The sequence below is a fragment of the Pleurodeles waltl genome, chromosome 7, assembly GCF_031143425.1.
Source record: "Pleurodeles waltl isolate 20211129_DDA chromosome 7, aPleWal1.hap1.20221129, whole genome shotgun sequence".
NCBI lineage: Eukaryota > Metazoa > Chordata > Amphibia > Caudata > Salamandridae > Pleurodeles > Pleurodeles waltl.
In genome coordinates this window covers 210,530-224,830 of record NC_090446.1, presented here as the reverse complement: position 1 = coordinate 224,830, position 14,301 = coordinate 210,530, and the positions used below count along the sequence as shown (strand labels likewise).

Here is a 14,301-nt window from a genome sequence, read left to right as displayed (position 1 = left end):
ACCTACACCCCAAGAACACCTGAGGAAGAGGGACACAGGAGGCCGCGAGCCCTGGAAGGGGTGCCCCACACCCCAAGAATACCTGGGGAAGAGGGACACAGGAGGGGTGCCCCCACGCCCCAAGAATACCTGAGGAAGAGGGGGCACAGGAGGGGTGACCTACACCCCAAGAACACCTGAGGAAGAGGGGCACCGGAGGCCTCGGGCCACAGGAGGGGTGCCCCACACCCCAAGAATACCTGAGGAAGAGGGACACAGGAGGCCGCGAGCCCTGGAAGGGGTGCCTCCACACCCCAAGAATACCTGAGGAAGAGGGACACAGGAGGGGTGACCTACACCCCAAGAATACCTGAGGAAGAGGGGGCACAGGAGGCCTCGGGCCCCAGGAGGGGTGCCCCACACCCCAAGAATACTTGAGGAAGAGGGGGCATTGGAGGCCGCGAGCCCTAGAAGGGGTGCCCCAACACCCCAAGAATACCCGAGGCAGAGGGGTCACAGGAGGACTCGGGTGTATGGGATACCCCTCCCCCAGTGAGCACACCTCAGCACCACCCACCCACCGGGGGGCAGCAGCACCCAGGAGCATGAGACCCCAGTGGACACCCCGGAGCCCCAAGAGGAGCCGAGTCCCCGGGGAGATGTGACCCCCGTGCAGGTAGGACACACGGGAAGATGTGGGCGACTGTCTCTGAGGCCACCCCCCCCTCCCAGGTGCCGCCCCCTTCCCCCACCTGTCTCTTACCCCTCTCCAGTCTCTTACTCCTTCCCCACCTGTCTCTTACCCCTCTCCAGTCTCTTACTCCTTCCCCACCTGTCTCTTACACCTCTCCAGTCTCTCTTACCCCTCTCCCCACCTGTCTCTTACTCCTTCCCCACCTCTCTCTTACCCCTCTCCAGTCTCTCTTACCCCTCTCCCCACCTGTCTCTTACCCCTCTCCAGTCTCTTACTCCTTCCCCACCTGTCTCTTACCCCTCTCCAGTCTCTTACTCCTTCCCCACCTGTCTCTTACCCCTCTCCAGTCTCTTACTCCTTCCCCACCTGTCTCTTACCCCTCTCCAGTCTCTTACTCCTTCCCCACCTGTCTCTTACCCCTCTCCAGTCTCTTACTCCTTCCCCACCTCTCTCTTACACCTCTCCAGTCTCTCTTACCCCTCTCCCCACCTGTCTCTTACTCCTTCCCCACCTCTCTCTTACCCCTCTCCCCACCTGTCTCTTACTCCTTCCCCACCTCTCTCTTACCCCTCTCCAGTCTCTCTTACTCCTTCCCCACCTCTCTCTTACCCCTCTCCAGTCTCTCTTACCCCTCTCCCCACCTGTCTCTTACCCCTCTCCAGTCTCTCTTACCCACAACCGTCTCTTCTCTCCCCCTCTGCCTCTCTCCCCTGCCTGTCTCTCTTCTCTCTGCCCCCCCGTTACCACACTCTCACCCCACGCTCCTTTCGTCCTCTCCGTGCCCCTCCTCCATTGCTTACTTCTTCTCCCTACCTCTCTAAGCCCCTCCCCGTCTCTCCTGTTTCTTCCCCTCCCCGTCTGTCTCCTCTCTTCCTGTCTCTGATCTACTCATATTTCTTTCTCTCTCTCTCTGTTTCTATTTCTTTCTCTCTCGCTCTGTTTCTTTCTCCTTCTCTCTCTCCCTCTCCCGGGTGAGACGTCTCTGGGCCCTTCATTACCATTCTTGGGGTGGCCTCGCCTGCCCCCCGCGGGCCTGGCCTCTCACAGAGGGGTCGGGCTCATGTGTTTGACACTTCTAGGCCGAGATCTGCACTCTGTTTATGTTTTGATGTTATAAAGTGCTTTGCTTCGCCTCTTGGTCACGTCATAGCGCTACGGTTACGTTTAAACTGTGACACATATAAGGTGAAACGTGCACGTTAGGTGAGAATGCCCAGCTGAGGTCTGGTTTGAGAACGGTATTCTGGTGAGACCTATTGTTACCAATTCTGTGCAACCCTGAGTGTTGTTCGGCTTTACCCAGAGGAGGAACACCATAGCACCTCCTCCCATTGGTTCTACCCAGAGGAGGCACACCATAGCACCTCCTCCCATTGGCTCTTACCCAGAGGAGGAACACCATAGCACCTCCTCCCATTGGCTCTTACCCAGAGGAGGAACACCATAGCACCTCCTCCCATTGGCTCTTACCCAGAGGAGGAACACCATAGCACCTCCTCCCATTGGCTCTTACCCAGAGGAGGAACACCATAGCACCTCCTCCCATTGGCTCTTACCCAGAGGAGGAACACCATAGCACCTCCTCCCATTGGCTCTACCCAGAGGAGGAACACCATAGCACCTCCTCCCATTGGCTCTTACCCAGAGGAGGAACACCATAGCACCTCCTCCCATTGGCTCTTACCCAGAGGAGGAACACCATAGCACCTCCTCCCATTGGCTCTACCCAGAGGAGGAACACCATAGCACCTCCTCCCATTGGCTCTACCCAGGGAAGGAACACCATAGCCCCTCATCCCATTGGCTCTACCCAGAGGAGGCACACCATAGCACCTCCTCCCATTGACTCTACCCAGGGAAGGAACACCATAGCACCTCATCCCATTGACTCTACCCGGAGGAGGAACACCATAGCACCTCCTCCCATTGGCTCTACCCAGAGGAGGCACACCATAGCACCTCCTCCCATTGGCTCTACCCGGAGGAGGAACACCATAGCACCTCCTCCCATTGGCTCTACCCAGAGGAGGAACACCATAGCACCTCCTCCCATTGGCTCTACCCAGAGGAGGCACACCATAGCACCTCATCCCATTGGCTCTACCCAGAGGAGGAACACCATAGCACCTCCTCCCATTGGCTCCTCCCAGAGGAGGCACACCATAGCACCTCCTCCCATTGGCTCTACCCAGGGAAGGAACACCATAGCACCTTATCCCATTGGTTCTACCCAGAGGAGGCACACCATAGCACCTCCTCCCATTGGCTCTACCCAGGGAAGGCACACCATAGCACCTCATCCCATTGGCTCTACCCAGAGGAGGCACACCATAGCACCTCCTCCCATTGGCTCTACCCAGGGAAGGCACACCATAGCACCTCCTCCCATTGGCTCTACCCAGAGGAGGCACACCATAGCACCTCATCCCATTGGCTCTACCCAGGTAAGGAACACCATAGCACCTCCTCCCATTGGCTCTACCCAGAGGAGGCACACCATAGCACCTCATCCCATTGGCTCTACCCAGAGGAGGAACACCATAGCACCTCCTCCCATTGGCTCTACCCAGAGGAGGCACACCATAGCACCTCATCCCATTGGCTCTACCCAGAGGAGGAACACCATAGCACCTCCTCCCATTGGCTCTACCCAGGGAAGGAACACCATAGCACCTTATCCCATTGGTTCTACCCAGAGGAGGCACACCATAGCACCTCATCCCATTGGCTCTACCCGGAGAAGGAACACCATAGCACCTCATCCCATTGGCTCTACCCGGAGAAGGAACACCATAGGACCTTATCCCATTGGTTCTACCCAGAGGAGGCACACCATAGCACCTCATCCCATTGGCTCTACCCAGGGAAGGAACACCATAGCCCCTCATCCCATTGGCTCTACCCAGGGAAGGAACACCATAGGACCTCCTCCCATTGGTTCTACCCAGAGGAGGAACACCATAGCACCTCATCCCATTGGCTCTACCCAGGGAAGGAACACCATAGCACCTCATCCCATTGGCTCTACCCAAGGAAGGAACACCATAGCACCTCTTCCCATCGGTTCTACCCAGGGAAGGAACACCATAGCCCCTCATCCCATTGGCTCTACCCAGGGAAGGAACACCATAGGACCTCCTCCCATTGGTTCTACCCAGAGGAGGAACACCATAGCACCTCATCCCATTGGCTCTACTCAGGGAAGGAACACCATAGCACCTCATCCCATTGGCTCTACCCAGGGAAGGAACACCATAGCACCTCTTCCCATCGGTTCTACCCAGGGAAGGAACACCATAGCACTTCATCCCATTAGCTCCTACCCAGAGGAGGAACACCATAGCACTTCATCCCATTGTTTCTACCCAGGGAAGGAACACCATAGCGCCTCATCCCATTGACTCTACCCAGAGAAGGAACACCATAGCACCTCATCCCATTGGCTCCTACCCACAGGAGGAACACCATAGCACCTCATCCCATTGGCTCTTACCCAGGGAAGGAACACCATAGCACCTCATCCCATTGGCTCTTACCCAGGGAAGGAACACCATAGCACCTCATCCCATTGGCTCCTACCCGGAGGAGGAACATCATAGCATCTCATCCCATTGTTTCTACCCAGGGAAGGAACACCATAGCGCCTCATCCCATTGGCTCTACCCAGAGAAGGAACACCATAGCACCTCATCCCATTGGCTTCTCCCCAAGGAGGGAACAACGTAGCACCTCATCCCATTGGCTTCTACCCAGGGAGGGAACAACATAGCACCTCATCCCATTGGCTCTACCCAGAGAATGAAAACCCTTGCACCTCATCAAATTGGTTCTACCCAGAGAGGGAACCCCATAGCACCTCATCACATTGGCTGCTTTGTGTATCATTCCATCTTCCAGGAAGTGCTTCGATTAGAATGCAGAGGGAAATTGTTTTACTTATGAAAAATACACTTGGTCATCATGCTGCCACATTTAAATCTTTATCTCCTGATCAGAAATCAGTCCTTTCATACTTTTTCCCAAACATGGGCTAAACCTCACAAGCAGCACTTGTGCATGCCAACGTAGGTAGTGAATGCCAGTGTTTACATGTGTTCTGACAGTAAAGTCATTCGCTTGGTGAGTGATGTACACCCCAGCTGTAATGATGTGTGGATTCCTGCTGCTAATTTCTGTTTCCATGGGCGTACATGCATGATGCGTGTGCTCCATGACATATTCCTATCTCACATACTGTGGTTGGTTTTGTTGGGACGGGAGGGGCGCCCAAAGCATACAGTCATAGCAGTGGAAGGTTATCGCCTTGGCCAGGAGTAAAGCAGCAGGAGTGCGGTGGTGGCAGCCTACCGTGCAGTGATCCGCAGGAGTAAACAAGTCCTTTTTACCTGTGTCACTGGAGTGAAGCCTGCGGCTCACTCATAGAAAGTTCTGGTGCTCCGTGCTGCATGCTCAACTCACCCTTGGTCTACATCGGGTTGGTGTGTAGTGCTGCGCAGTGTGTGTTATATATGCGTGCTGGGTGCATGTGTCTGCTACAATACACTCAGGGTGTAATGCTGCGCAGTGTGTGTGTAGGAGGTTGGCCTGCTTTGTAGCGGGTACCTGAGGTAGTTACACCTTATACCAGGTCCAGTTATCCCTTATTAGTGAAACGTAGTCAGTGTCTAGAAGCCAGGCTGTCTAGGGGTAGCTGTAGCTGAGCAGCCAAGGCTGTACAAGGAGACATGCAAAGCTCTTGCAATACCACTGTAGTCACCCAGTACTTACATACATGAAAAAAAATACTCAGTGTTATAAAAAAAAAAAAGGTACTTTATTTTGGTGATACAAATGCCAAAAATACGATAGAGACTATACTCCCTTAGGAGGTAAGTAATACACAAATTATATACACTAGTATGCTGAAATAGACATACAAAGTTAGAAAACAGTGCTATTAGTGAAAATCACAATAGTTAGAAATGGGCCTAGGGCGAATACAAACCATATACTAAGAAAGTGAAATGCGAAAGTCGGTTTCCCACCTAGGCAAGTGTACAGGGGCGCTGGGAGTGTAAGAAAACACCAAAGGTAAGTAATAGGACCCGCCCCAGAGCCCAGGAAAGCAGGAGGAAACCACAGTAACTTTTCGAGAACACACAGGAACACAAGAAAGATTATGCAAGAACCAGAAGAGACTGCAAGACACCAACAGTGGATTTCTGGACCTGAAGACCTGTGGAAGAAGAGGACCAAGTCCAAGAAGCACAGAAGAGTCCAGGGAGGACAGGAGCCCCTGCTAACCCGGACGAAGGTGCAAAAGGAGAACCACCAGTGAGAAGCCACAGTAAGTATTGCACCAAAGAAGATAGATGCAGGTTCCTGGTTGGTGCAGATGATGTCCCACACCGGATAGATGATTACAGTCTGGTTTGCGTCGCTGGATTCCGCCAACAAGCCTTGGCACACGCAAAGCATGCACCTAGCGGAAAATGGCGCTGCCCGGGACCAGGTGGACTCTACCCAGGAAGAGGAGTCAGAGGGGGCTCTCAGCAATTCCGAGAGCCCACAGAAGACCAGGCAGCACGTACCGGAGTCCCACAGTATGGGTACAAAGAAGGTGGAAAAGGAGGACCACGCAGCACTACAACAAAGGATCCTACGCAGAAAGATGTGCGTCACGGGAGTGCTGGGGGTCCAGAACTACATGGTGCATGAAGAACTTCATGGAAAGATGCCAACAAGCCTTGGCAACTACAAAACACGCAGTGCACGGGGTACTGTCTTGCGTAGGGAGGCAATCTCTTACCTCCACCAAAGCTGGGTAGTAAAACGTCGGGAGCACTTCAGTCCACCACCTGTGATGCGTGATCCACGCAACTGATCAGGAGAGGGGACCCACACAGCCGTTCATCATTGCAGAAAGGTGCCTGCTGAAGCTGGGAAGTGACTCCTTCACCCCAAAGGAGATTCCTTAGCTCTTCTCGTGCAGGCAGAATACTGGCCGTCCTCTGAGGATGCATGACCAGGAAACAGTTGCAATTGCTGGCAGGAGCTGAAGAAACAATGTTGCAAAAGTTATGTTTGCTTCTTTCTTGCAGTTTGTAGAGTTCCTGGAGAGTCCAGATACAGTTTCTTTGGTGAGAATGTGAAGTAAAGGATGCAGAGGATTCCTGCTGGAGTCTTCCAATCTGAATCTGAAGAACAACCCAAGAGAGAGACCCTAAATAGCCCTTAAAGGGGGATTGGTCACCTAACCAGGTAAGCACCTATCGGGGGAGGGCTCTGACGTCACGTGGTGGCACTGGCCACTCAGATGCTCCCAGAGTTCCCTTCCAACTTGGTATTTAAGATGGCAAAACCCAGGGACTGTCTGGAGGAGCTCTGAGCACCACCCCTGGGAGGTAATGGTCAGGGGAGTGGTCACTCCCCTTTCCTTTGTCCAGTTTTGCACCAGAGCAGGGCCTGGGGGCAGTGGCGGCTGGTGAGGTTTGTGAGTAGTGGGGCTGGGCTTGGCGTCGAGGGGGATGGGCAGTACACACGTAATCAAACTTTGATTACGTAATCAAACTATCTATTTATCTGTCTATCTATTATTGCAAATATATCTATCTATCTATTTAGCTATCTGTCAAGGTATCTATCTGTCTTTTATTGCAATTCTCTATCTATCTATTATTGCAAATCTATTTATCGATCTATCTATGTGTCTGTCTGTCTATCTGTTATTGTAAATCAATCTATCAAGTTTATCTATCTATCTATCTATCTATCTATCTATCAGTATGTTTTCCTGTCTGTCTGTCTCTCGATCCCACATCACTCGACGCAGTAGCCATCTTCTTTCAGTCTATCTAATAATCTATTTCTCAGGATCTCATCTTGTTTTCACATTTTCTCTCAGTGTAGGTCAATCTGCCCCATTACGACGTTTAATCATTGAGTCATTCTGCACCCTTCACATGAAACCAATCATTTAGTCAACATACCTGTCCGCAGGTGCACCGGTCTTTCTTCACACCTATGAAGGTATCCCTTGCTGTCTAGTAATATCTGTGTATTCACGGCTTTAACAATGTCTATCAACAGAAAGGAAGTGCTTTATATCGGGGCACAGACCTGCGCCTGGACTCCTGCATGGAAGCGCACAGACAAGTTAAAATGCTGCAGTGGCCGACTTCGCATTTAATTAGTCTGAGGTCGATAACTTAGGAAGCGTCCGCCCTTGGTTAAACTTGCACCTTTAATTCTTGTGCAAGGTGTTTTGTCCATTTGTGGTGTGTGCTACGTGCAGGGTCAGTGAATGTCTGTCAAGGATCCTAACCTGGGGGTGGACAGTGAAAGCGCGAGACCTTCCCCTGAGGTCAGTTTCTACGTCAACACCGGGTGACCGAATCAGTAATCCTCTGTTGTGGTGTAACGTGGCCTCTTTTCAGTTTGTTGCGTGCGCCTCTATTTTATTTTACAATTACGTATAAAAACCCAGGAAGTTTTTAAATATATTTTTGATTTTACTAAGCAATCAATAAGCAGCACTCGGGGACGGGCAGGCACTGTTGACCTGCTTCTGGACCTGGCAGCAGTTTCTTCCCAGAGCCCCCGCCAGATCTCTGCGGGGGGCACTTCTAGAAGATCACGGAACAAATATTAAAAGGTCGTGTTTTTTTACACAAACTACAATTGATCTGATTCAGCAAGGTTTGTAGCTGCAGGAAAAGTCTTAAATCAAAGCAGGTTTCCTTCCCCAAATGTTTTTTTCCTGTGTATTTTCGAAATAAATCAAGCATAAACACTGTCCTTCCAAATGAAGAATATTTTGCATTATTTGGACAGAAAATGTCTCTTATTACTGTCAGGCTGCATAGAACCTCCTCCTGACCAAAGCTTGCGATAATAGTAACTTTTCGAATTATGCACCAGTTTTAGTATTTTTTTTTTATTGACTGAGAATAAATGTACACATCAGAGGGCACATACTTAAATGCGTATTCGGCTGTCAATAGGTGGGAATTATTCCTGCCTGTCGTTTTGTCCCCGATACACCAAGAATTGCACTGATGTCCATCTGGAAATGCCGGGCACGACATCTTAGATTTCACGTAAAACAATTCACACGAGTTTTTGCAAAAATGAAAAACGTACATTTTGTTCCATTTTTACTACTCGCATAACGATGAATAATTCAAACTGGTTTTGCTCTAAAGCAACGTTTTTTATCGGGACAGAAAAATGAGTAAGCTGGTATTACCTTCTACCTTAGATTTCAGTGGAGTCTACTGCCCGACCGAGACCGACTCCCATCCGCAGCGTGGGAAGCAAACACCTCGTGTTTGTGCGCTGTTAGCAAACTACTCAGACACGATTTTGAGCTTGCTGTCTGCAGCCCCGCCCACCATTTCCCAACTTGTCACAGGGCTAGACCCACCCTCTGTGACGAATTGGGAAAGGGTAGGGTGACCATCCTCCACTATCCTGACTGACGTGAAGCCCCTAGCGCTACAGGGCTTCAACCTGAAGCACCCGGGGCTAACTTTATTCACACATCATTAGGGGGTGGAGACTGGTCCTCTGAGCTATGTCTTTGCCGAGCTGATGACCTCACAGGCCTCCGGCTGTGAGCTTGTCAGCCCGGCAAACATAGACTCAGTCAGGGGAGGGCCTGGCCTGATGCTGCCAGTCTCATGTCACGTGACACAGCAGCCCCAAGCCAGGCCCCAGCCCCAAGAAAGAAAGAGGTGTGTGCATTTGTTTTAGGGAGGGAGTTAGGGGAGTTTCTTTCACTTTTCTTTTTTTTGTTACGGTTACGAGGGCGGAGCCCCGACGCCCTCGTGCAGAAACCGCCACTGCCTGGGGGGTCCCTGAACCGGTGTAGAATGGATTATGCAAGGAGGGCACCACATGTGCCCTTCAAAGCATTTCTAGAGGCTGGAGGAGGCTACTCCTCCCCAGCCTGTAACACCTATTTCCAAAGGGAGAGGCTCGAACACCCTGCTCCCAAAGGAAATGCCTTGTTCTGCATCCTGGGCTTTAGCTGCTTAAGTAACAGGAGGGCAGAAGCCTGTCTGTGAGGTGGCAGCCGCTGGGGCTGCTGGGAAAACCTCAGAAGGCTGCAATGGCAGCACTAAGGAGCCCCAGAGTGCATTGAATCATACAATCATTGCCTGCACAACAATTGGGGTATGACTCCAACATGTTTGATACCAAACATGCCTATTGTTGGAGGCTGGCCCTCTATGTAGTGTACAAAACCAAGCACACTATGCAGAAGGTCTGAACAACCACATGTTAGTTTTTAGGGGTAAAAATCGGACCACCTAATGCTCTAATTTTTAAGGTAGCTGGTCGAGCAGTTCGGCTAATCCAGGAGATGTGCTGAGTATTTGCTGTTCTCACAAATCCAATCATGCACGACACACCCAATGAATAACTCCAGACCAGAATTTATAAAAATACTTCAGAGTTTTATATAATTTTTAAGATCAACATCTTTAGAATAGGTTAAGTACTTTTCTTCTTGTGACTTTTTAAAGATTTAGCAAAATGAGTCTTTCTGCGCGTAATTACACACCATTGGAATCAATAGGCAATCACCTTAAAAAATTAATTAAAAATCGTATGGTTGAGGTACCAGTCTCTTCTTTTGCAAGGTGGTCACAGTGGTCGGTGGGCACCTCGTGCCAGCTGGAGAGCTTCGAGCAGCTCCCGGTTCCGTCAGGAGCAGCGTTGGAAAAGTCCTTGGCACAGGGCCACTTGGAAAAGGAGCTGGTTTGAAAATTCAAAGTGGTGCTGGGGGCCCTCTTTGGCTGGCGAGGTCACAAGGGGTTGGGGACCCGGGGCACACAGCAGATCCCATGATGCAAGGCCCAGAGCAGCCAGGTGCAGGGCGTTTAGGAGGTCTTGGATGCAGTGCACAGTGCTTAATTTGTGCTTGTTGTAACCGGTGCTAAGCACCGGCACTTATTTGTGAGGGCCAGAGCTTAGGCTTCTGTCTCAAGCATTTACAGCGAACTAAAGACACATTTGGGAAAGATGGAGGAAGAGAAACACGAAAAAGCTTAAAAATGGGAGAAAGCAGAAAGCTGCAAGCGTGAGCTGAATGGACAGAGAGGGGTTTTAAATGGATTAATGAGGCCCAAGATGACTTCAGGATCACGCTGCCTCCGTACTCCCTGTTTGCACATTTAATTGCAACAGCCGCATGTTTAAGAGGAAGGCTTTGAGCACCGGCACGTTTTTATTTACAAATTAAGCACTGGCTGTGCACAATGAAGTCCACTGGAGCTGGAGGTAAGTCTCATTGGGGGTCACTGCAGGACAACGGGGCACTCTGGTTGGAGTTCCGGGGTGTTCCTGAAGTCCCTCAACTGGGGCTTCCTCCTGATCCTTTGTTGGCTCCGGAGGAGCTGGTTTTCTCCTGGTCTGACATCAGTTGACCAGGACTCAGGGTATTGCTCTATCTCGGCCACTGGGGGATGCAGCGCTACCAAACTTGGTACAGTTGGGGGGCACTTCTGGACTGTCTTTGTCGTTGGGTCCAGCTGTGACTTCCGGTCGCAGAGATATCGGCGATTCAGTGAAAGTGTCCTTCTCTGGCTTCTTGGTCTTTTGCAGTTTACTTGCTTTTCTTAAGTGTACCTCCACCCACGAGGGAGATCTGGGGTGATCCTTGAAGCCTGGCGGTCCCCAGGGTTTCTTGGGGTGAGTCCAGTGTTCAGCTCTTTTGCTGTCTCGATTGTCGGGACTCTGGTGCAGCAAGCAGGGGTCTTGGCGGCTCTTCTGGTGCAGCAGGTCCTCAGTTCTCGTCCTGGCGGTTTTTCTGGTGCTGGTCTTCTTGTCTTCTTGGAGTCCTTTTCGAATCTAAAATCTTGGTCTAGGAGAGCCCACTAAATACTGAATTTAGTGGATGTTTTAGGGGGAACCTGGTAGCGTCCAATCGGGCACTTACCCTTGGCTACACCCACTATAGTGACCACTTCCTGGGGGAAGGGTCACTTCCATGAACCTCATTGGCTGTTTCTCTCCATTCTAAGGTGGAGAAAACTGAATCAGATGGTCCACTTCGCATGCAAGCCCTTAGGGGTGGTGCAGGCTCAGTGAGGCCACTGCTCCTACCCCTTGTAGGAGGCTGGCCTGGCTTATAGTAGGTACCTGATGGTACTTACACCTTGTGCCAGGTCCAGTAATCCCTTATTAGTAGATTAGTAGTGTTTTAGCAGTTTAGGCTGATAGAGGTAGCTATAGCAGACCAGCTTAGGCTGAACTAGGAGACATGCAAAGTTCCTGCAATACCACTTATATCACTTAGCACTATATCATAAGAAACAAAATACTCAGAGTAGCTAAAAATAAAGATATTTATTTTAGTGACAATGTGCCAAAAGTATGTCAGAGGATATACTCCCTTAGGAGGTAAGTAAAATAAACAAAATACACACACAAACCAAAATCAGGTAAGTACACAGTTAGAAAAATAGTGAAAACTCTGTAGAACACAATAGGATGCAGTAGGCCTAGGGGCAACACAAACCATATACTCCAAAAGTGGAATGCGAACCACGAATGGACCCCAGGCCTAGTGTAGTGTGTAGAGAGTCGCTGGGAGTGTAAGAAAACACTAAGGGTGTCCAAGATACCCCACCCCTAGACCCTGAAAAGTAGGAGTAAAGTTACCCTACTTCCCCAGAAACACACTAAACTTGTGATAGGAGATTCTGCAAAGACAACAACTGACTGCAAAGCACTGAAGATGGATTCCTGAACATGAGGACCTGCAAAGGAAGGGGACCAAGTTCAAGAGTCATGCAAGTGTCCAGGGGGGGCAGGAGCCCACGAAACCCCGGATGAAGGTGCAAAAGGGCTGCCTCTGGGTGGAAGAAGCCAAAGATTCTGCAACAACGGAAGGTCCCAGGAACTTCCCCTTTGCTCAGAAGATGTCCCACGGCGTGATGGAGGATGCAGAGTTGTTTCCACACAGAAATACTGCAAACAAGCCTTGCTAGCTGCAAAGGTTGCGGTTGAAGAAAATGGGTGCTGCCCAGGCCCAGGAAGGACCAGGAGGTCACCCCTTGGAGGAGGAGACAGAGGGGGTGCTCAGCAGCACAGAGAGCCCATGCAGAAGCAGGCAGCACCCGCAGAAGCACTTGAACAGGGGTTCAAGAAATCTGAGCTCTGCAGTTGTCTCAACACTACAAAGGAGGGTCCCACGAAGCCGGTGGTCAACTCAGTGAGTTGAGCAATGCAGGACAGAGTTCTGGGGATCTGGGCTGTGCTGTGCACAAAGGATTCCTTTAAAAAGTGCACAGAAGCCCTAGCAGCTGCAGATCATGCAGTACACAGGATTACTGTCTGGTGTGGGGAGGCAAGGATTTACCACCACCAAATTTGGACAGAAGGACCACTGGACTGTCAGGGTCTCTTGGATCCAGCTCCTGTGCTCCAGGGACCACGCTCGTCAAGATGAGAGGGGACCCAGAAGACCGCTGATGCAGAAGTTTGATGCCTGCGTTTGCGGGGGGAAGATTCCGTTGACCCACAGGAGATTTCTTCTTGGCTTCCAGTGCAGGGTGAAGGTAGACAGCCCTCAGAGCATGCACCACCAGGAAACAGTCAAGAAAGCTGGCAGGATTAGGCGCTACACTGTTGCTGGTAGTCGCCTTGCTACTTTTTTGCGGTTTTGCAGGCGTCCTGGAACAGTCAGCGGTCGATCCTTGGCAGAAGTTGAAGAGGGAGATGCAGAGGAACTCTGGTGAGCTCTTGCATTTGTTATCTCCAGAGAATCCCACAGGAGAGACCCTAAATAGCCCTCAGAGGAGGATTGGCCACCGAACCAGGTAAGCACCTATCAGGGGGAGTCTCTGAAGTCACCTGGTGGCAGTGCCCACTCCGAGGCCTCCACTGTGCCCTCACACCTCTGCATTCAAGATGGCAGGGGTCTGCGACACACTGGAGGAGCTCTGGGCACCACCCCTGGAGTGGTGATGGACAGGGAGTCCTTTGTCCAGTTTTGCACCAGAGCAGGGGCTGAGGTGTCCCTGAACCGGTGTAGGCTGACTTATCTGTGCCCTTCAAAGCATTTCCAGAGGCTGGGGGAGGCTACTCCTCCCCAGTCTTTAACACCTATTTCCAAAGGGAGAGGGTGTAACACCCTCTCTGAGGAAATCCTTTGTTCTGTCTTCCTGGGCTGCCCAGACCCCGGGAGGGCGAAAGCCTGTCTGTGGGTTGACAGCAGCGGTAGCTGCAGTGAAAACCCCAGAGAGCTGGTTTGGCAGTACCCAGGGTCCATGCTGGAGCCCTGGGGATGCATGGGATTGGCACCCCAATACCAGATTTGGCTTGGGGGGACAATTCCATGATCTTAGACATGTTACATGGCCATATTCGGAGTTACCACTGTGAAGCTACATATAGGTATTGACCTATATGTAGTTCACGCGTGTAATGGTGTCCCCTCACTCACAAAGTCCAGAGAAATTGCCCTGAACTATGTGGGGGCACCTTGGCTAGTGCCAGAGTGCCCTGACACTTAGTAACTTTGCACCTAACCTTCACCAAGTGAGGGTTAGACATATAGGTAACTTATAAGTTACTAAAGTGCAGTGTAAAATGGCTGTGAAATAAGGTTGACGTTATTTCAGTCAGGTTGCAGTTGC

General features: G+C 51.0%; 1 protein-coding gene across 1 annotated transcript in view; it reads left to right on the top strand.

Moving 5' to 3' along the window:
- The first annotated feature begins 365 nt into the window (after window positions 1-365).
- The window catches only part of LOC138303481 (serine-rich adhesin for platelets-like), a 194,773-nt gene continuing 180,837 nt past the window's right edge, over window positions 366-14,301 (top strand). The window contains exon 1 of the mRNA XM_069242655.1: window positions 366-655. The gene's annotated coding sequence lies outside the window, so the exon portion shown is untranslated. The remainder of the gene's footprint in view (window positions 656-14,301) is intronic.